The sequence below is a fragment of the Oryzias latipes genome, chromosome 2, assembly GCF_053564925.1.
Source record: "Oryzias latipes strain Hd-rR chromosome 2, Olatipes_Hd-rR_3.1".
Classification (NCBI taxonomy): Eukaryota; Metazoa; Chordata; class Actinopteri; order Beloniformes; family Adrianichthyidae; genus Oryzias; species Oryzias latipes.
Window position 1 is genome coordinate 26534358 of NC_136238.1, and position 21250 is coordinate 26555607.

Consider the following 21250-nt stretch of genomic DNA (forward strand, 5'->3'; position numbering starts at 1 on the left):
GAGTCAATTTCCATGGATGAGCCAATGAGTGTTTAGATCCCGCCCACTTTCACTGATTGACAGATAGACCCATTCTCCTGAAAAAGTTCTTCATGAAATAAATACGCCATTGTGAAAAACATCAACATGAAATAAAAACAAAGCTACTTTGGAAAATATTGATTTTGAAATACGAGCTTCTGAAAAAAGACAGAATTATAATAATATTCCACATAAATAAAATGAATATTTTAAAATGCTGTTTTAAAATAATTAACAGGTTTTTAAAGCAAAATGAAATATATTGAATAATATAATGGCTTATATAAAATCAGTGTGCAGTTTTTTCACAATTTCATGATCTTTTTATATATTTATGAGAGATTTATTGGTTGATTGTGTATTTGCATGAGGCCTATTTATTTATTTAATTAAATATTTATTTATTTAATTAGGAACAGTATAGGACTCCATAGTTTTGTAGTCAAATCTGAACATTGATGAGACAGTGTAATGACGTCACAGCAGCTCTCAAAAAGTTTCCTCCATACGTTTTTTCTATTTTTCTTTTCTTTATTATCTCCTGAATCAAAACTGTTTAAAAATATTTGAAGCTTTTTGGACCATATTGAGGTTCAGTTAAGCAGTTTATACGTTTCTTTTTAAAGGAAGTTCCTGCACCTGACCCGGAAGTAAAGAGCACGAGGCGCTAGCAGCGTTAGCTTGTGTTGAGAGGTCGGTGGTGTTTTGTTGGGACGTTTGTGAGGTTTTTGGACAGAAAGGACGATACGTGGTTCGTGTGGAACTCTCAGAATTTTCCAAAGTGTCGTAAATGAGTGAAGAAGTGTTGAACGGAAAGACAACGTGGATTGCTGTGATTGTGAGACTAGCAGATGATCGATCGGAGCTGCAGTGAAGAGGACGGCGGTGTTTGTGGGAGTTGGAGCTGAAGATCCGAGCAGGAACCATGTCTTCCCTTCAGTCTCTGAGAGAGTTGATCAGCGAGCGACTAGCTGCTGCTGCTGAAGAAATCTGCAGACTCTGTGAAGGAACCATCGTCCAGTACGAGCAGGAGCTCTGTCGTCAGCGCAGACTGCTGGATGTCATCTGGAAACCACAGCTGCAGCTACACCACATAGGTATGTGACCTTCATCAAAGAAACAGAGAAGCCCTTTGAGCTTCATGGTTTTCTTTTTGGTGACCCGTCTGTTAGTTAGTGGTGGTTCTTCACCAGGGGTGTCAAACTCATTTTTACTGAGGGCCACATCAGCATAGTGTCTGTCCTCAAAAAAGGCCAGATATAACTTATACATCTAACTAAATGGAATGAATGAATGTTAAATAACTCATTATTTATGTATTATAACTTTTAAAGTAACAATTACATAGAAAACATATGTTTGCTTGTTACTTAGCACATGGGTCACCAACCTTTGTGAGACCGAGGGCTATTTCATGGGCACTAAGTGGTATGAAGGGCGCCACTAAAAACCTCCTCAATCCAAAACACACTTTAGGTTGCGGGCCGAACAAGATAAACATTTATTGAACAGACTAAAGCTAAGCTTTTAAACCTTTAAGACTTTAACTTAATTTTAACCTTTTAAACATGTAAATAAAAACAAACAGGAATAGTTATCCGGAATAATAAATACATTCTGTGAAATTAAGCAAATATGAACAAACAAAGCCAGGGAATATTAATAATTAGAAATAATAAATCAAATGATTCCGTTTTATTTGCTCTTTTGTCCTTTTCTTAGAGCTGAACTCCTGACATCATTTTTAGCAATAAGTTCATTTCTGCTTGGTTTGTGAAGTTCTGTGTGTGTCTTTGGTCCTCTGTGTGTCTTTGGTCCTGTGTGTGTCTTTGGTCCTGTGTGTGTCTTTGTGAAACATATCAGAGGGATTTGATTATTTAAAAACCTGTTATTGTGAAAATCATGTTTAGGTCTCATAAAACATTAAAAACTTAATTACAGAACTCATCAGTGAGATTACTCCAAAATATTTGCCATTTTCCTAATTTTTTACAACACCAACATTAAAATCCTCCAAAATCCTCAATACTTTCATAAACAAATGATCTATTGTTTATTTATGGTCTGAAAAAGTGCAGTTGTTTTCCAGCCAGCATTACCTGCTGTCTTTATTTATACGTTACTATCACCAACTAAACAACCGTAAAAATAAATGGAAATGGAAAATCTTCTTCCACTTTCGGCTTCTCCCATCAGGGGTCGCCACAGCGAACGTGTCGCATGGTAAATTTGGCAATGTTTTTACGCCGGATGCCCTTCCTGACGCAACCTTCTCAAACCGGGCTTGGAACCGGCAGAGGTAGAGAAGGGAAGAGGGAGCAGCCCGGAGTTGAACCTGGGTTTCACGGACGGAAGGCGCCGCAAACCAGCACGAGCTAAACTGGCTCCCACAAATGGAAATGGAAAATACAGACAAGTATTAAAAATGTCTGCAATAGTTAGTGAAGAATGACATTATTAGAATGAGCTGAGTAATTTAAGCCACCCGCTGATCCGGGTGTTCCACAATGGTCTCCGTGTGCCGTTTCACCTCGCAACCTGCACCCACTACCCCTCCCCTTGTCCTCCTCACACACACGCACCTCTTTCTCAACGGCGGGAACACCGATTCACAAGTTTCAGGCCGTTCCATCCTCTGCCATATATTTCATGACAGCAGAACTGAAGTGCATTAATTACTAAATAGCAAGCACTGAATCACCACCCTTTACTATCCAGGTAAGTACCGTTGTGCCCAAGTCTAAATTAAATATCCTCATACTTAGTAGCGGCTCCACTTGACATGTCCGAATCTGCTCCCCGTGCCCCATGCTAAGCACAACCCCAGTTTGTCGAAAACGACACTCACATATGTTGGCAGTCTGTTATGTCTGTTAATTTTGAACACCCCCACCAACAGCCAAACAGCATTAAACTCACTTCTGCTCACAGCTCCCTCACTTCTGGTGAGCAATTGAACACACCCCAGATTCCCCACTTCCCATGAGTCTTAAAAGCTGAAGGCGGGGCTAAACCCCAGATCGCCACAATATATTGATTTGCTATATGAGCAGTGCTATTTTTGGGGCACTCCCGTTAAATGATATTTACCCTTCCAATCATTTTTACATTCTCTCTTTAACTGGGATAGTGATCTTTTTGTCTTTTGTGGAAATTATGTAGAAAATGTGGAACATCTTTTATTGGAATGTTTTCATGTAAAAGAGTTTTGGTCTTCTTTTCATAATTGGCTCAAATACAAAAATATCATCATTAGCCCTTTAAATTGGAATACAATTAAAATTCGATACAATTTATTCACAAAAATCTGGACTTTCTGATTAATGCACTGATTGTAATTTCAAAGCATTTTATTGGGTGAAATCTCACATTAATGGATTACTCAACCGTCTCAACCTATTCTCTAAATCTTTACATAACATGAATCATAAGAATGCCCAGACATTGTGTAATTTATTTGATCTATTTCAGCTTTTGTAATGGACCCTTATTTTTATGGATTATTTTTTTTAAGTTATATTTATTTTTAATTTTTTTTGTCTACCTAATTGATAGTGATAGATAGCTGTGGAAAACATTGATGATGTCATGATTGTGAGTTTTCCACGGATTTCAAAAATGTCCCACAGCTGCTCTAAACAGAGGACACACTTTGGACTTGGTTATTACCTACAGCCTGTCTGCTGGAGGGTCCAGTCTGTCCAGTTGTGTATTTTTGTGTACATCTTTCCAAAACTGTCCAGAAGCCACTTGTGTACACATTCCAATGTACACATCTGGAGCAGCTGCTTGTGCTGGTGGAACCACACCCCGGTGTGTTCAAGTCCCGACTGTGCGCCATAAATGCAGATGCCAGTGACATGTGTCACACATGATCCATGAGTGTTCATTGATGTTTTTTTTATCAGGCACTACTGTGTGTTTGTTTATGTCACCAGTGGAATCATCACTTTCCTTCTCTAGAACCAGAAGAACAAACTGGAAGAACAAAGTTTCAAGTTCTCTTCCCATCTGATTGCACAAGGCAGAAAAAAGGCGGGAGTTCAACCATCACCCTGAAACAAAGTTCACCTTTAAACTGTGTCAATGTCAGATAGAGAAGATTAGAAGAACTTAGAAATGGAACCTGTGTAAATCACTTAGCATTAAATTTTAATTAAATAATGACAATTTTTATTATTTTTTTCCAATTTTAAATTAATGACACATTTATTAAATAATATAATGGCATCTATATTTATTGCTTCCCTTAGTCTCTTGTTGTCCTCCAGACTCCTCAGACATATTCATATTCCAATGATCACAGAGTTTATTGAAGCTTGAAAACCCAAAAGTCCTGAAAACGTATAAAAGGCTCCTTGTTGTGTTTGTGTCCCTGCAGTCCTCCCCCAGCATTGGATGACTGAAGAGGAAGATCGATGCAACCAGCAGAGGAACTTCAGAGTGGAACAGGAGGAATCAGAACCTCCACAGATTCAAGAGGAACAGCAGAGCTTTAATGTAACTGATAGTCAGGATGAAGAAGAAAACCAAAATGAAGAATCAACATCAACTACAGATGAAGAGACAGACCCACAGAACAGAGAACAGGCGAAGAGGAGGGACAGAAGTCATGTCCAAAGTGTGGACAGCTCTCACATGTCAGCAGGTCAGTGTGACTCTGATCTTCATCTCCACACTATCGGTATGTTCACTTCAACAACGGTTCTATCTTGAGCTTCAAGCTCTCCAAACATGCAGTCCATCAACAGCGTGTCCTGGAAGAGTCTCTTCTGTCCCTTCCAGTTGAAAAGACAGAAGACATTGTTGGTCAGTGCAGCCGACAAAATTCTTCAAATCACATGATCTTAGTTAGTCCCTCCAGCTAACGACAAACAGGAAACCTTAACAGATCAAAGAGAAAATTGTTAGCAGATAAAAAAGTACAATCTGTTTTGTCGTCTGTGGTTCTAAGTTTGTAGTTCAGTTCTTTTCACCATATTTCTCTGTCAAACCCAAAATCCCATCTAAACCTCTTTGATGTCTCCATGTCTCCAATTCCAGACATACAGACAGATTCTATTTCCAAAACTACATTTCAAGCTAAAACCCAAAGACAGGGTCCTGCTCATGGATCTGCAGACAGAAAAGATTCAAACCTGAACACATCAGTGAAAAACTGCTTAGTGTCAAAATTGTTCTCCATCTTTTTATGGACTGATTCTTCCTCCAGTGCAGCCTCATCTTCATCAAACTGCTCCTCATTGGTGGGTGGAAACACAACAGGGAGGTTTTTCTGTGTCCAGTTCAGCTCCATGAATGTTCAGGCTGTTTAATGTCAGTGATTTCAGTTTAGAAAAACTGCATCTCTGCTGAGATTTGCTTCACTTCCATTAGAACCTCAGCAGCATCAGGATCATTTTGTTGATGGTTTGTCTGTGGAATGACATTTCATACTCATAGCTTCAGTGGAGATCAAGAGTCTGGAACCTTTAACACTAAAAGAACCATTTGATCCAGTTTCTTCTAGACCAAAACCAAACAAGAACCACAAAGTTCCACTTCACTGTTTAACAAAATACTTTTTATTTCTTTTTTTCTGGCTGTTAAGAAAACCATTTATTAAATGTAGCTTTTAAAAATTTCCCAAAAATTAAATTATGACAGTGTTTTCAGAACTGTCAAGAGATGAATTCTTTGTGTGATTAATCAATCATTAACTATTAAGTCATTTCATGAATCTATTTTTAATCTAACCTAATAATTGCTGTAAAAAGCCTGTAAAAAGAGATATTTATCTGAGGGCTACATGCTATGTATCCCATCATGCATCAGACTTGTCCCATAATGCAAGTCAGGTCCATAAATATTGGGACAGAGACTCATTGTCAGCATTTTTGAATTTGAATCGAAACGAACAAGATGTGTTCCTCCACGACTAAACTAAAGAAGATCTTCTCCTGCAACTTCACGCTGATTTTGCTGTTCCAGGACAGCTATAGCCCCATGAACAGCTCTATCAGATTTCACCATGCTAAACTTTTGCCGTTTGCTGGTTGGGCTAACACTCACTGACATCATCGCTCCACATCCCTCCTGGAAATGCAAACTGGAATTGAGTTTTGAAACACTATTCGCAGAGTGGATGTGAAAACGAAAATCCCCTCTTTGCATTTTGGTTTTAATTATGACACAGAATAAGAGGTTTTAATGTAGATAAAGAAAACGTATTTTGAACGATTGATTTTTTTTTATTTTAATTATGAGTCATTTGATTCAGTTACATTGTGAAAATGAAAAAGCATTTCTGTTACTGATTATAATTGGTAACACTTTTTTTTTACAGTACTTACAGTGTACTTAACTTATTGTGTAACTACTGGGTACTTTCAAGGTACTTACATGGTTCTTTTTATGGAATTTACTGGGTACTTACATGGTACTTCAATAGGAAAATACTAAAATGAACTAACAAACTGACTAAGCTATACTGGCATCCCTGCCCTTAGACCCCCTTCGCAGTAAGGAAAAACACCTAAAAAAACAGATTCCGGAAAAAACAAAGAAACCTCAGGGGTGCCCACATGAAAGAGGGATCCTCCCCCAGGACGGACAGGCGATTTACCAGAACTCTTAGAGAAGAATTAAATTATCTAACACAACAACTACATATATAAAGTAGGGTGTGATGGGTGACTGACATCCCAATGGAGAGAACCCATCGTGATGCCACGCCCCCGCCACGTTGCGAGTCGACCCCATAATCCGCGGTTACATGTACAAAATATCTTGATGGGATCAATGGTCGGATTAGAATCCAATCGTGTACATGGGCCCAGAAAAATGTTTTCAGAATATAAAAACGTTCACTAAAGTCACACTTTCGGTCGGAATAAATCATTCGTACATGCGCAGTAGGGTTTGAAAACCGGAAGGATATAAATTCCACCGAGCAGCTTTTTTTTTAAACTTTATTGAATGCAACAATTCAATACAAAACGATGTTAAACAGCGCTGAGCGGCTATATACATTGACATGTCAGCTCGGTAAAATACGAGATGATCCTCTAAACATGCTTTTAATAATGTTACGGTTATTATGAAACACCTGTTCGCTCATCATTTGAATTTTAATCCGTGTGGTCAGTGCTTTTTCTGAACGAAGCCAGGATTAGCAGTATGCTAACAGGGGCTAACGACATTAGCTTTGGGTGGCGCTGCATGCTGGCTGCACATAAACATGTGGGAATAACATCAGCCTTTATTTAGTCGGGCGGGACACGACTGGAAACACAAATCCGTTCGAATGGTTTCTAAGGACTGAGCGACATTTCTGCTTTGAAGCTCAAACCCCTGTGTCTGCTGACGATCCGAGCTGTGCTCAGACACACACTTTTAGACCCGGTTCTGAGTTCGGTAGCTCGTAATACCCCTAGAGCTGCGGGACGGATCGCAGTCTTAAATCTCCCACACATACCGCTCATGTAACAAAGCACCCCCCCCCCTCCCATCAAACACAAAGCTGTAAATCCGCGCTCCGCCGGTCCACTTCACTAGTTAAGGGCGGGAGCGGACTACTTCTTTTCTATTTTGTCACTTTTTTTGTTAAAGTCACTTCCCTCAGTCTATACTGGATCATCGCGGATTAGTCATTAGTTGGGAAATAAAATTTAAAAAAGTAAAATAACGAATAGAAATGATATAAGAACGAAAAATGTAAAAATAGCCACCACCACCCACCCACCACCCCCACCCCCCGACGATATCATCGTCCGTCCCGATGGTTGACAGCAAACATGGTCAATGGCCAATTTAGGGGACATCGCCCAACCCTAATATAAGGTCCAGCAGACAAGCTTAATCCAGCCGTGGTTGGGGGGACAGTAAAAGGCGCGAGTCGAGCCGGAAACAGGAACCACAGCGAAAGTGGCTCAGGTGGTTGAGCGGGTGGTCCAATGATCAAATGGTTGGCGGTTCGATCCCCGCTCCCACCAGCCAAAATATCGTTGTGTCCTTGGGCAAGACACTTCCCCCCCTTCTTGCCTCCAGTGTGGCTCCACTGGTGTGTTTATGTGCGAGAATGATCCCGGTGATGGTCAGAGGGGCCGTAGACAGGAACTGGCAGCCACGTCTCTGTCAGTCTGCCCCAGGGCAGCTGTGGCTACAACCGTAGTTACCATCACCAAGTATGAATGAGGAGTGAATGAATAATGGACACATTGTAAGCGCTTTGAGTGTCTGGAAAAGGGCAGATAAACCCAATCCATTATTATTATTACAGCCAGGTGTAGGAGCAGGAGCAGAGACGAGGTACTCGGTCAGGTACAGAGCAGAGACGAGCCAGAGATGAGCCAGTACTCGTCAGAGGCAGGATCCAAAGCCAGGTGTAGGAGCGGGAGCAAAGGCGAGGTAGACGGTCAGGAACTGGAGCACGGATGAGCCAACTGGAGTCTGGAAGCACTCCCACTCCCCAGGAGGGGAGAGGGAAAGAGGGACAATACATGAATCGCACTGTACCAAACAGAGGCATGGAGAACTAAATGATAAATGATGATCAAAAATAGAGAAGAGAGGAAGGGTAGAAGTAGATGAGAAAAGAGGACAATTTAAGTCTGCACTCACATGTTTCATGGTATTTACCATAAATTTACCACAGAAACTACCCCTTAAGTACACTGAAACTGTACTGTAAAATAAAGTCAGCCCTATTTCCACTCAACTACATGGTAATTTCAGTACTAAATACTGGGTATGTTCACTTGAATATTACTTGGTATTTACGATTTAAGTACACTCAGGGCTCCAGACTGCGACCAATTGCTCGCATTTTGCGACCAAAATTTGAGAGTGTGCGACTGAATTTTACATCCAGTCGCACATGTGCGACCAGTAAATTTGCCTCCCCCACCCTACGTATTTTTTTATACATTAAATGTGGAAGGGGCACATCAATGATCAATGAAATAATCTGAGACGCGAGCGCATACGCACGCAGGCAGACACACTCGCGCACATACTCATGAAACGCGAGCACACACTCTCGCGTGATGCCCGTCTGTGAGGCGGCCACTGCGTGTGAGAAGAATAAGTCACTGTAAGTGGCTAAAATATGTGGAGGGGGCAGGGCCTAGAGATATTCGCGCGCGCGTAAACATCTGTGGGAAGGAAACAGAGACAAATATAGTCACAACCTGATATGTGCGTCTGAGCTATGGATAAGTGAACTATTGATTCATTCTTCCGGCCTGCGGCTAGTGTACAGCAGGGGTCTCAAACTCGGGCTATTTGCGGCTTCCAAGATGATATTTTGCGGCCCCCGCCTTAAATGAAAATTTAATGTTACTGCAGCCCGCCAGTTTTAATGAATGACACTTTTTCATTGTCGTGCACGGAGATGACCAACCAATCACAGTGGGGTAAATGACTCTTGGGGGCGGGACAATGACGGGGCTTGAAAGCAGGAAACCTGACAGCCCCCTCCCTCCCCAGACCACATGAAGGAGTTCCTTACTTTCCTTTAGAACGTATCTATTCGCTCGTAATTTTCTAAATACATGCAGTCCGTGCTGAACTTTTCTCTGGGTCTCACAGAACCGGAGGAAGATTTAGGTTTTGGTTACGGCGGCGCATCAAACGGTTTATGCACGGCTGTTGCGGCAGCACACCGCTCCCGCGGGTGATGGTCAGCTGAGGAGAATAAATGTCCCACACCTACATGCCTGACAGCTAACGGGGCTTGAACTTTAAACACGCTCGAGCAAAAAAAACAGTTTTAGAAACACTGAAAATACGTGGGGAAAATGTTACGATAGACGTGTTTGAGATGAACCGGCACCTCGCCTGGATCGTTGGGGAGACCAGGCTGGGGGGGGGGGCTGTGAGATGAAGGCGAATCTACAGCGAGACTGAAGGAGAACAGGAAGTTGGAGTTGGAGTTGTCCTCAACATTCAATTTAGTTTTAATATTCCTCTCCCCATTAGTGTGATCTGTGTTATTATATATTTATTTTACGATTATTTTAATGTTTTGTAATGCATGTAGCCTTTTTTAATGAATTGGTATTTTAAATTATTTTAATTAATCACTCAACTACAAAAACCATCAGGACACATGTCCCATAATGCATTGTTTTGTAGTCTGTTGGGCAGCTTTCAGTCAGTACTAAGTTTCCAGCTGTGTCCGGGTAGGTTTGCCCCTTGCTCCCACCCCTTTCTCGCAATATTTTTGTGATGTTGGGGCAGAAACAAAAATATATGTCTCACACCAGGTTATCTGCGCAGCGTTGAGTCCATCTGGGTGTTCTCAAACACGCTTATTGTGCATCTTGGCTACACCTATTTGGTGTCACAAAGATAAATTTCCATCCGTTTTCTTTACTATTTGTACTGAATTAGAAACTGAATTAGAAACAGCACATTGTAATTTCTGCATATATTATTAAAGTATTTATTCGTAATACAGTGGAATGAGTAGATTTGGTTAGCATTTTGATTTACGGTATGGGCCCCTAAATTTTCTGGTTGTGCCCCTAAAATTTTAAGTTAGGGGCCACTGTGCTCCTAGTGAAAAAAGTTAGTCTGGAGCCCTGACACTAAAACTGGACTGTAAAAGCAATGGCGTGCGGGCCGCTGGCTGGCCAGTAGACAGAGACAGCCAGCTGATATTGTAGTTCGGGGTCGAATAGGAATAATAATATTCAGGGCTTGTCTTTTATTAACATACTCTTTAGCAGTCGCTTTACATTTGAAGGCTATTGGGCTACATGCTAACTACTACTGGATCATTTTTCCTGTTATTCATAGACACAGATGTGAGCAATAGTTGGATTTACAGCAGATACCTTCACATTTCTGTCTGTGTGTGTCTCATTACATTGCATTCAAGACAAGGAAGATGTTTAGAGATCAGATTTACTTATTTTAAAAAGCACAAAAGAATCGGTAATCACGTTCATTCACATCCTGGTATTCTCTCCATCCATCTTGCTGCAAAAGCTGCTTTCTGCCGCTACTTCTGTGTCTCTGTGAGCATTCAATAGGGGTAAAAATAAAAGCAAGAATGATCGATCTATTATTTTCTCGATGAAAATCAGAAAAACTATTGTACAATTAGGCTGGCTGCTTTGCCTAGTGGACTGGCTGTGAGCAATATCCCGTCACGCATCACGCATACCCAAGATGCATTTTTACCAATCACCTTGTCCCTGTAACTGAAGTGTAACAACAAGACCAATGATTGTAAACCAGACAAGGCAGAGATGCTTTTGTGATTGCCTCCTTCTTTACTCAGACATAAGCAGCAGCACCCTAACTACATCGATCAAAGTCGCTTCAGCAAACATGACGAAGCAATGCATACCCTCAACACTAGGGGAAGTATGCACCTCAACACATCGACAGTGTTACCAGAACTGGCGGTGTTGCAGGTAAAAATGGCTTTGGGCTGTTTTAGGGTCGGTTCTGCGTTAATTTGACACATGAACCCTCAAACTAGAAAAACAGAGTCGTCCATTTTTGCAACTTCTGCAGCAGACAGATTGTTTGTCTCTATGTGATCCTCTAATGTCAGCAAAGCAATGCAGATATCGCTGAAATTGATGTGGTTCCGCCGGCTCACCTGTCGGCCTGTTCTCCTCCCCTCCATTCATCCCCTCTGCCACATAATAAAACCCTTTTCGCCACTCCATTTTTGTGTCCGCGCTTGGATTCTACAAAGCTCCTCCGGTTTCACAACAGAAATATGTCATCTCTCTGACTGGAACACCACAGAGCGGGTATCTAGGAACACAAGTCGATTTCCAGGGATCAGCCAATGTTTAGATCCCACCCACTTTCACTGATTGACAGACAGACTCGTTCTGCTGGAAAAACTCTTCATGAAATAAATAAGTCATTCTGAAAAACAGCAAAATAAAAAAAAGCTACTTTGGAAAATATTGATTTAGAAATCAGTTTCTGAAAAAAAGAGATACAATTATAATAATCTTCAACATGATTAAAATGAATATTTTAAAATTCTTTTTTAAAATAATGAACAGGTTTTCAAAGCAAAATGAAATATATTTAATAATAAAATGGCTCATTTAAATTGAGCCATTTTTTTCAAATTGTTTCTGTCAATTTTTGACACATTTTTACCGTCTGCGCTGCCAGCAGCACCGCCAGGCTAACACGCACACATAAACACACCCACCAACACCACCACAGGCAAGTTTCTGAGCCCGATTGATGGGGCCCCAGACCTTGGTCCTGGAGGAGATTTCTAAATAAAATAAATACAATAACAGACAAGGCAAGGCAAGGCAAGGCAAGTTTATTTGTATAGCACAATTCATACACAAAGTAATTCAAGGTGCTTCACAAAACAGAAAAATGCATTAAAATCACAATACATCATAGAAATAATCAACATAAAATTTACTTTAAAAGAAAAGAAAAAAAAAATTTGAAAACTGATTTAAAAATAAAGGAAGGAAAGGAAAGAAAAGTGCAGATAGGACCTTTCAGTCATATACACGGCTAAACAGAAATGTTTTAAGTCTAGATTTAAACATGAGCACAGAAGAGCCCTGTCTTACGACTTCAGGGAGGCTGTTCCAGATTTTAGCTGCAGAATATTGAAACGCTGATTCCCCTTGTTTAGTTCTGACTCTGGGAATCAACAGGAGGCCGGCCCCTGAGGTCCTCAGAGTACGAGATGGTTCATATGGCACTAACATGTCAGAGATGTACTTTGGTGCTCGGCCATGGAGAGACTTGTACACAAGCAGAGCTGCTTTGAAGTCTATTCTTTGAGGTACAGGGAGCCAGTGCAGAGACCTGAGCACAGGACTAATGTGATCATACTTCCTGGTTCTGGTCAGGACTCGAGCAGCAGCATTCTGGATGTACTGAAGCTGTTTTACAGCTCGTTTGGAGAGGCCGGTGAGCAGGCCGTTACAGTAGTCTAACCTACTGGAGACAAATGCATGAATAAGTATCTCCAGGTCTGGCTTTGACACTATGTTTTTGATTTTGGCAATGTTTTTCAGATGATAAAATGCCGCTGATGTTACTGACTTGATATGGCTGTTAAAGTTCAGGTCAGAGTCCATGATTACCCCTAGATTTCTGACTTGATTTGAGGGTTTAAGAGACAGAGAATGAAGGTAGCTGCTGAGACTTTCTCTTTGTTTCTGTGGGCCAAAAATAATAACTTCGGTCTTGTTTGAGTTTAGCTGGAGAAAGTTGTTCTGCATCCACGCACTGATCTGTTGGAGGCAGTGGCTGAGTGAATCCACCGGCCCATATTCACCTGTTGTCAGTGACACATAGATCTGAGTATCATCTGCATAGTTGTGATAAGATATGTTATTACTGCGTATTAACTGCCCTAGTGGCAGCATGTAGAGGTTGAACAGAAGGGGTCCCAGGATCGATCCCTGGGGCACACCACAAGTCAAGGCCATGTAGTCTGAGACACAACTCCCAATTTCAACAAAATATTTCCTGTCTTCTAGATAAGACTTGAGCCAACTTAGGGCAGATCCAGAGATGCCAACCCAGTCTTGGAGTCTGTGCAAAAGGATCCCATGATCAACAGTATCAAAGGCAGCACTCAGGTCTAGCAGGATTAAGACAGTGACTTTGCCATCATCAGTGTTCAGGCGGATGTCGTTGGTTACCTTGATAAGAGCAGTTTCTGTGCTATGATGGGGTCTAAAACCTGACTGGAAAACATCAAATGAATTGTTTAATAAGAGAAAATCAGTGAGCTGTTGGTAGACAACTTTTTCAAGGACTTTTCCTAAAAATGGCAGATTAGAGATAGGTCTGTAATTATTCAGTACAGTGGGATCAAGACCGTTTTTCTTCAGGAGAGGTTTAATGACTGCAGTTTTTAATGCCTCTGGAAATATTCCAGATTGAAGAGACATGTTAACTATTTGAGTAATTGATGGCAACACACTGTTCAGGACAGACTTTAGAAATCTAGTGGGTAACACATCAAGGCAGCATGTAGACGAGCTCAGACCGGTGATGGTCTCTTGGACAGTTTGGTCAGTGACAGGTACAAAGTGAGTCAGCTTAGAGTGAGTAGGTGGCCGTTCGATAGTTATATGTGTTGTGGAGTTGATGGCTTTTTTAATGCCCTGAACCTCGTCATTAAAAAATACAGCAAACTCATTACATTTAGGTGTGCAAACCAGTTCTATTGGTAGCTGGGTTGGAGGGTTAGTTAATCTGTTTACTGTTGTGAACAGGACACGAGAGTTGTTGCTGCAACTTCCAATTATTTCAGAGAAGTACCTTTCCCTTGTTCTGCATAAGATCTGGTTGTAAGCGTACAACTCCCCCTTATACATTTCATAATGAACCTGGAGTTTTGACTTGCGGCACTTTCGCTCAGCTCTGCGGCACTGTTGTTTCTGTGCCCTGACTAGATCATCGTTCCTCCAGGGAGCTTTCTGTCTATGTTTTATCAATTTAACCTTCATAGGGGCAATGGCATCCAGAACATTCAAGATGCTAGAAGTAACAGAATTCAGCATTTCATCAACATTGGCACCAGAGGCGTTTTCAGGGTTTATCATTTCTACAAACTGTGCCCTAGTGCTCTCATTTATTTGTCTCCTTTGGACAACTGCAGGGCCAGGCGGTGGTTTGGGAGTAACAGACAGGTCAAAGAATACACAGAAATGATCAGAGAGGGCGACATCAACCACACTGACATTGTAAATATTAACCCCCTTTGTGATGAGCAGGTCCAGAGTGTGCCCTCTGCTGTGGGTGGGGCAACTTACATGCTGAATTAGATCAAAGGTTTCAAGGACAGCATTGAGCTCTTTTGCATTTCTGTCATTGACATTATCAACATGAACATTAAAATCACCTGTAATGACTAGACCATCAAAGTCTGTGCACACAACTGAGAGCATTTCAGTGAAATCATCAATGAAACTTTGGCTGTGCTGAGGAGGTTTGTACATAACTATGCAGAGTAAGGGAGGAGTTTGTTTTAACTCAATCTTAAAGGACACATACTCAAATGATGAAAACACACCAAATGATAGTCTGCGGGTTGCAATATTATCTCTAAACAGTGCAGAAACGCCTCCACCCTTTTTATTTTCTCGTATTTCCGATACATGTTTGTAGTTGGGGGGAGTTGATTCGACTAGAACTATGTTTCCTGTGTTTTTGTCAAGCCATGTTTCAGTTAAAAACATAAAATCAAGATTAAAAGAAGAGATAAGATTATTGATTAAAAATGATTTGTTGCATAAAGATCTGACATTGAGTGCAGCAAGTTTGAGATTAGTTTCCTTGGGACTGGTCGAAACCTTCTTGCTGGGGATATGAACTAGATTTCTTTGATTGGACAGTCTAACTGCCCTTTTTTGCATTCTACGTGGTGCAACTACAGGTATAGCACCAGAAGGAAGCTGTTCATCACAGGGCCCCAGTTTGACATAACCTTTCCTAGGACACTGGGGGCCCGTTTCATCCTAGCTCTAGGGGATAGCACGTCTAGAGGCGCGCAGGGGAGGTCGAGTTGAGGGTAGTTTGGGTGTTGGACCAGGAGGAGCGGGAGCTGGACGGGATTTGGGTGAACGATGGAGGGGGCGTGTTGGAGGGGCTTTGGATGAAGGACGTGTTGGAGGGACTTTGGGTGAAGGATAAGGAGGGAGTGCTGGAGGGGTAGGAGAGCTCCTGTGTGGTGTGAGGCTCACAGGTGTTAGGGGAGCCATCTTAATTCCTGACTTAATGAGGCTATCAAAATGGCTAGGTAGGGCCATGGGTGAAAGTGGGGGGGACGAAAAGGAAAGTGAGTCTTCACTGGGAGTAGATGTAGCAGGGGGCGCCCACAGCTGGTCAGACGGTGGTATTTCTGGGGCCAAATCTGGTGGTTGTTGTTGTGGTTCTGCCGTTGGGTCCTTAGCTGGCGGTGGTTGTTGTGATGCTGGTGCAGCTGAGTCCTTAGATGGAGGTGGTTGTGGTGCTGGTGCTGCCGGATCCAAGTCTTTGACCGATGGTGGTGGTGGAGGTAGTTGTTGTTGTTGTTGTTGCCGTTGTGCTGTGGTTCCTGGGACACTGGCTCGGTCCTTCCTTACTGCCTTTTCAGGGCCTTGGCCTCTATGCCCCAGAGCGTGGAGGAGGTTCTTTACTAACTCTCTTGCTCCACCTCTGTTCAGGTGTGGGCCTCTTCCCATGAATAGGTCCTTTCGTTTCCAGAATGTATTGAAGTTCTCAATGTAATAGAATCCTCTGGAAGCACACTCCCTGGAGAGCCAATTGTTCAGACATGTGAATGTAACTTTATTAGCAGCATATTCCTAACATAACACAGCTGGTGTGCTGAAAGAAGCCTCAGAGACTGTCAAACATTTATTATAGATGCCTGCATCTTTACAGTCAGTAATGACAAGAATCTAAAACATTCTATTTGTTTTCAAACTGTTTTCCTTTTTGTAATTTCATATCAAAATAATTGGAGACAGAATCGGGTTAAAAGTACATTTTCTGTTAATCCCTCCGTCCCCTTTCTAGTAAATCTGTCCTATTTATCTCAGCATGATTTAATTTGGGTATACAGTTATATGACATTAAAGACCTGTTTGTACCTTTTATGAATTACTTATCTGTAATTTCATTTCCTTAAAAAAAACAAAGAAAAAGTATATTCTATCTTTAACTGGTTCAGACTATTTATTGACTGAAACAGCTCTCCTCATAGGGGGGAGGTGTAGGGGGGCCTTTTTCAGTACAGTTTCATACTGTTGTGTTAAAGAAAACAAAACCCTTTTTTTATTAAAAGTTTTTTAATGTGCATATACTGAATGATACTGCAATCATTTGTATTGATACTTAAGAATAAATAAAGTCACCATAGTATCTGTTCTTGTGTCCCTGCAGTACTCCACCAGTGTTGGATGAATAAAGAGGAAGATCTCTGCATCCAGCAGAGGAACTTCAGTGTGGAACATGAAGAACCGGAACCTTCACAGATTAAAGAGGAACCAGGGGAACTCTGCATCAGTCAGGATGAAGAGCAGCTTGATCTGAAGCAGGAGACTGATACCTTGATGGAGATTCCTACTTATGAAGAAGATGAGAACAGTGAAGCAGATCTAAACAATCAGCAGAGCTTTGATGTAACTGATAGTCAGGATGAAGAAGGAAACCAACATGAAGAATCAACATCAACTACAGATGAAGAGACAGACCCACAGAACAGAGATCAGAGGAAGAGGAGGGACAGAAGTCATGTCCAAAGTGTGGACAGCTCTCACATGTCAGCAGGTCAGTGTGAGTCTGATGTTAGAAAAAATCCCAAGAAGACAAATCTTGGTAAGAAATACAAACAATCTCCAAAAGAAGAAAGACTTTCCTCTACCAGGTCTGGTGAAAACTCAAGAATAATAACGAACCCGTCTGACTACATGGAAACTGGGTCTGATGAAAGATGTTATATCTGTAAAGAATGTGGTGATAGCTTTGGTAACATATCTCTGTTCAGAATTCATACAAGAATCCATGCAGAAGATAAGAGATTTTCTTGTAAAGAATGTGAGAAAAGCTTTAGTCGTATATTTACTCTCAAAAGACACATGAAAACTCACACAGGAGAAAAGCCTTTTTCTTGTAAAGAATGTAATAAAAGCTTTAGTTATATATTTAATCTCAAAACACACATGAGAACTCACACAGGAGAAAAGCCTTTTTCTTGTAAAGAATGTAAAAAAAGTTTTAATCAAATATCTACTCTCAAATTACACATGAGAACTCACACAGGAGAAAAGCCTTTTTCTTGTAATGAATGTAATAAAAGCTTTAGTTATATATTTAATCTCAAAACACACATGAGAACTCACACAGGAGAAAAGCCTTTTTCATGTAAAGAATGTAAAAAAAGTTTTAATCAAATATATAATCTCAAAAGACACATGAGAACTCACACAGGAGAAAAGCCTTTTACTTGTAAAAAATGTGATAAAAGTTTTAGTCAAGTATCTGGTGTCAACAAACACATGAGAACTTGTAAGACTTTTTCTTGACAAGGTAAGGATTTAGTGTAAACTCTAATTTCTAAACTTTTCTGATAAAAGGTCGACCTCTCAACCTCTGTACCACAGCAGAAGACTTTATTTTACAGGGGAAAAGTTCTGTATCTCAGAAAAATGTAATATTTTAAAATAAGCTTTTAATGCTTAAAACTTCCGGGGTGAAACCAATGTTATAATGAACTCCATAGCAACCTGAGCTTTCCTTTCATGTACACAGAGCCACAGGCTGATGGCCTCCATACCATGTTGATGCAGTAACTTCATTAGAGGGAGGCACAAGTGAATATTAAATGTATAGAAATGAACTTTTAAAAAAAAATTAAAAAAAACCTTGGTTGTTTTGATATATGATCAGCTACAGGAGGTTCTTTGTCCCAATGAGTTGCTTCCCAGCAGCAGTTAGACTATAGAATGACACAGTTTAGGACTGTTGAAACGTCTGCTGGATTTACTTATTCATTTATGATGTGTACTTTTATTTCCACTTTTTGTTACTATTTTAATTTTTACTAACTATTTGTTTTTTTAACTGCTATATTTCTTGTTTGGCTGCTGTAACAACTGAATTTCCCTCCAGGGATCAATAAAGTCTTGCCTTGTCTTATCCTGACAGCTTTTTAGGTTTTCATCTTCTCCAAGCCACCACTATCAAAAGCAAAAAAGGATCAATACATTTCAATCTAATGATACTAGACAATAAGTTTCACTGCTGAAAAAATATGTAAAAAAAAAAAATCATAAAGTGAATTATTTTAGAATATAAATTAGTTGTTTGAATTTTTATAGAGTTAACATCTAGCAAAGTTAACATCTAGTAGAGGTAGGTATCGTTTTGATCTATTAACTCCTCTTAATCTGCTGCTTTTCACTCTGGTACCTTATTAGTATTTTTATGGATATTTTCTGGTGTAAGTTTACACTAAAATAAAATGATCAATAATTACTGTTAAGATTTGGCTATCCTGCCTTTTTGTCTTCGTTTTTCTTTATTTTTGCTCCTGAACATTGGTTTGGAGGATTGTTCCAGGTAGGATCAACTCCATAGCTGCAGGGGGCAGTATAAGGAAAATGTGAATCCTAATCTACCAGGTAGGTAGATGGGAACAATGAGTTATATCACTAGAGGAGACATCAAGTGATTCCTCATAGGAGGAGAGTACCGCCATCTTGTTGAGGTCAAGTTACTGCTGCAGTGTATGTATGTGAACACATTTTTTCATAATACCAGTTCATTGTGCAGGAGACTGAACTTTTCTTACAGGTTTCCAATGGATTCAGACCTAAGGAAAAAGTGGATTTTAGCAATAAAAATAGCTAACCCAGATGGATTACTGTGGTACCAACTAGTAATAGTCTGGCTATGTTCAGAACATTTGTGGAAACAGATTTAGATAAGAGGCCAGACTGTTTGCCTGAAACCCGACACCATAACATCTGTGTTACACAAATTGATCACTCACATGAATCAGTATAAATCTATTGTTTTTCTTTGTTGGTGGTGGTTTTTTTAAGTTAAATCTATTGTTCACTTTTGGACTTATTTTAAATATTTATTTAATTATTATTAATAGACTTATTTTTATTATTTATTGACTTAGTATTTGTGTATTGTTATTATTTATTGTTTGTATTGACTTACTATTGATTTATTATTATTATTATTATTGTTTGTACGGCGTCCGTAGTTATGCGGTCGCTCTATAGGTCCGTCGTGGTGAAGAGAGAGTTGAGCCGAAAATCAAAGCTCTCAATTTACCGGTCGATCTACGTTCCAGTACTCACCTATGGTCATGAGCTATGGGTCATGACCGAAAGAATGAGGTCCCGAATACAAGCGGCTGAAATGAGCTTCCTCCGTAGGGCGCTCCCTTAGAGATAGGGTGAGAAGCTCGGTCACCCGCGGGGAGCTCAGAGTAGAACCGCTTCTCCTCCGCATCGAAAGGAGCCAGCTGAGGTGGCTCGGGCATCTAGTCCGGATGCCCCCTGGACGCCTCCCTGGAGAGGTGTTCCGGGCATGTCCCTCTGGGCGGAGGCCCCGGGGAAGACCCAGGACACGCTGGAGAGACTACGTCTCTCGGTTGGCCTGGGAACGCCTCAGGGTCCCCCCAGAGGAGCTGGAGGAAGTGGCTGGGGTGAGGGAAGTCTGGGCATCTCTGCTCAGTCTGCTGCCCCTGCGACCCGGTCCCGGATAAGCGGAGGAAGATGGGTGGATGGATGGATGGATTATTATTGTTCGGTTTTTCTAAATAATTTGAATTACATGTCAAAGAGGTCTAAAACTCCTAAATGTTTACTAATTTTTTTTAATTCTTTGTAATATTTTTTTTATTTGTAAGAAGTCCTGCAACAATGCATTTTCATTAAAGTTTGAGCTTTTAAGGCTGACTGTTTCTCTTCTTTAACAACAACAAATGATGTATCTATATATATATTATATATATATATAAATATAATATAATTACATATATGTATAAATATATATAAATGTAAAAATATATATAGTATATAAAAGCTACTTAGACACCTCTAAAAGCAATAGAAATCATTGTCATGTGGGCGTCGTCGACCTCACCAAGATGGCGTCGCGCTCCGCCACCGTCGGCCAGGCTTCTAAAGCGGGCGTGTCTCCTCTAGTGATATAACTCATTGGATGGGAAGAGGTATTTAACTAGGTGACAGTGTGCAGGTGGGGGTTTTGTCTGGCAGTCATGGTGAGCTGAACAACAAACATTTCTGATGTCTGTTTAATAATGTTCTGTTTTATTTCAAGGTTATCAAGCTCTCATCCATTCCATTTGTTTAAAATAAAAAGAAGTTTAAATGAGTGGAGTTGTCCAGCGTCCTCCGTTGTCTCCTGAGCCATTTGAGTTGGGCAGCATTGAAAATGAAGAGAAATAACTCGAAAAATACCAACGTGTATTTTTAGGTAATAAGGATGGGTACCGAGCCCCGGGGCAACATTCTTCAAGACCCCAGTATTGTTAAGATCTGACCTCAACGGTTCTGCTATTGATACTGGAGAAGTAGCTTTTATGTGTCCCACAAAATATGAACATTATCTGCCATATGTAAATCACCATCTCAGTAAATTTTTCGTTATTTAATGATTATATTAATTTCGCTATTATGGCTGAAGAGGACAGGTCTCTCTGGCTATTTGTGTGCACGGGGGCCGGGGCTGTTGTTCGATAGCAAGCGGCGCG

The 21250-nt window shown here is 40.7% G+C and overlaps 1 long non-coding RNA gene across 1 annotated transcript; it reads left to right on the plus strand.

The window, feature by feature from the left end:
- The first annotated feature begins 680 nt into the window (after positions 1-680).
- On the plus strand, positions 681-18657 carry LOC144988323 (uncharacterized). Its single transcript, XR_013652190.1, has 3 exons — positions 681-1118; positions 4403-4669; positions 16897-18657. It is a non-coding gene; the product is annotated as an uncharacterized LOC144988323 (long non-coding RNA).
- Positions 18658-21250: the final 2593 nt, after the last annotated feature.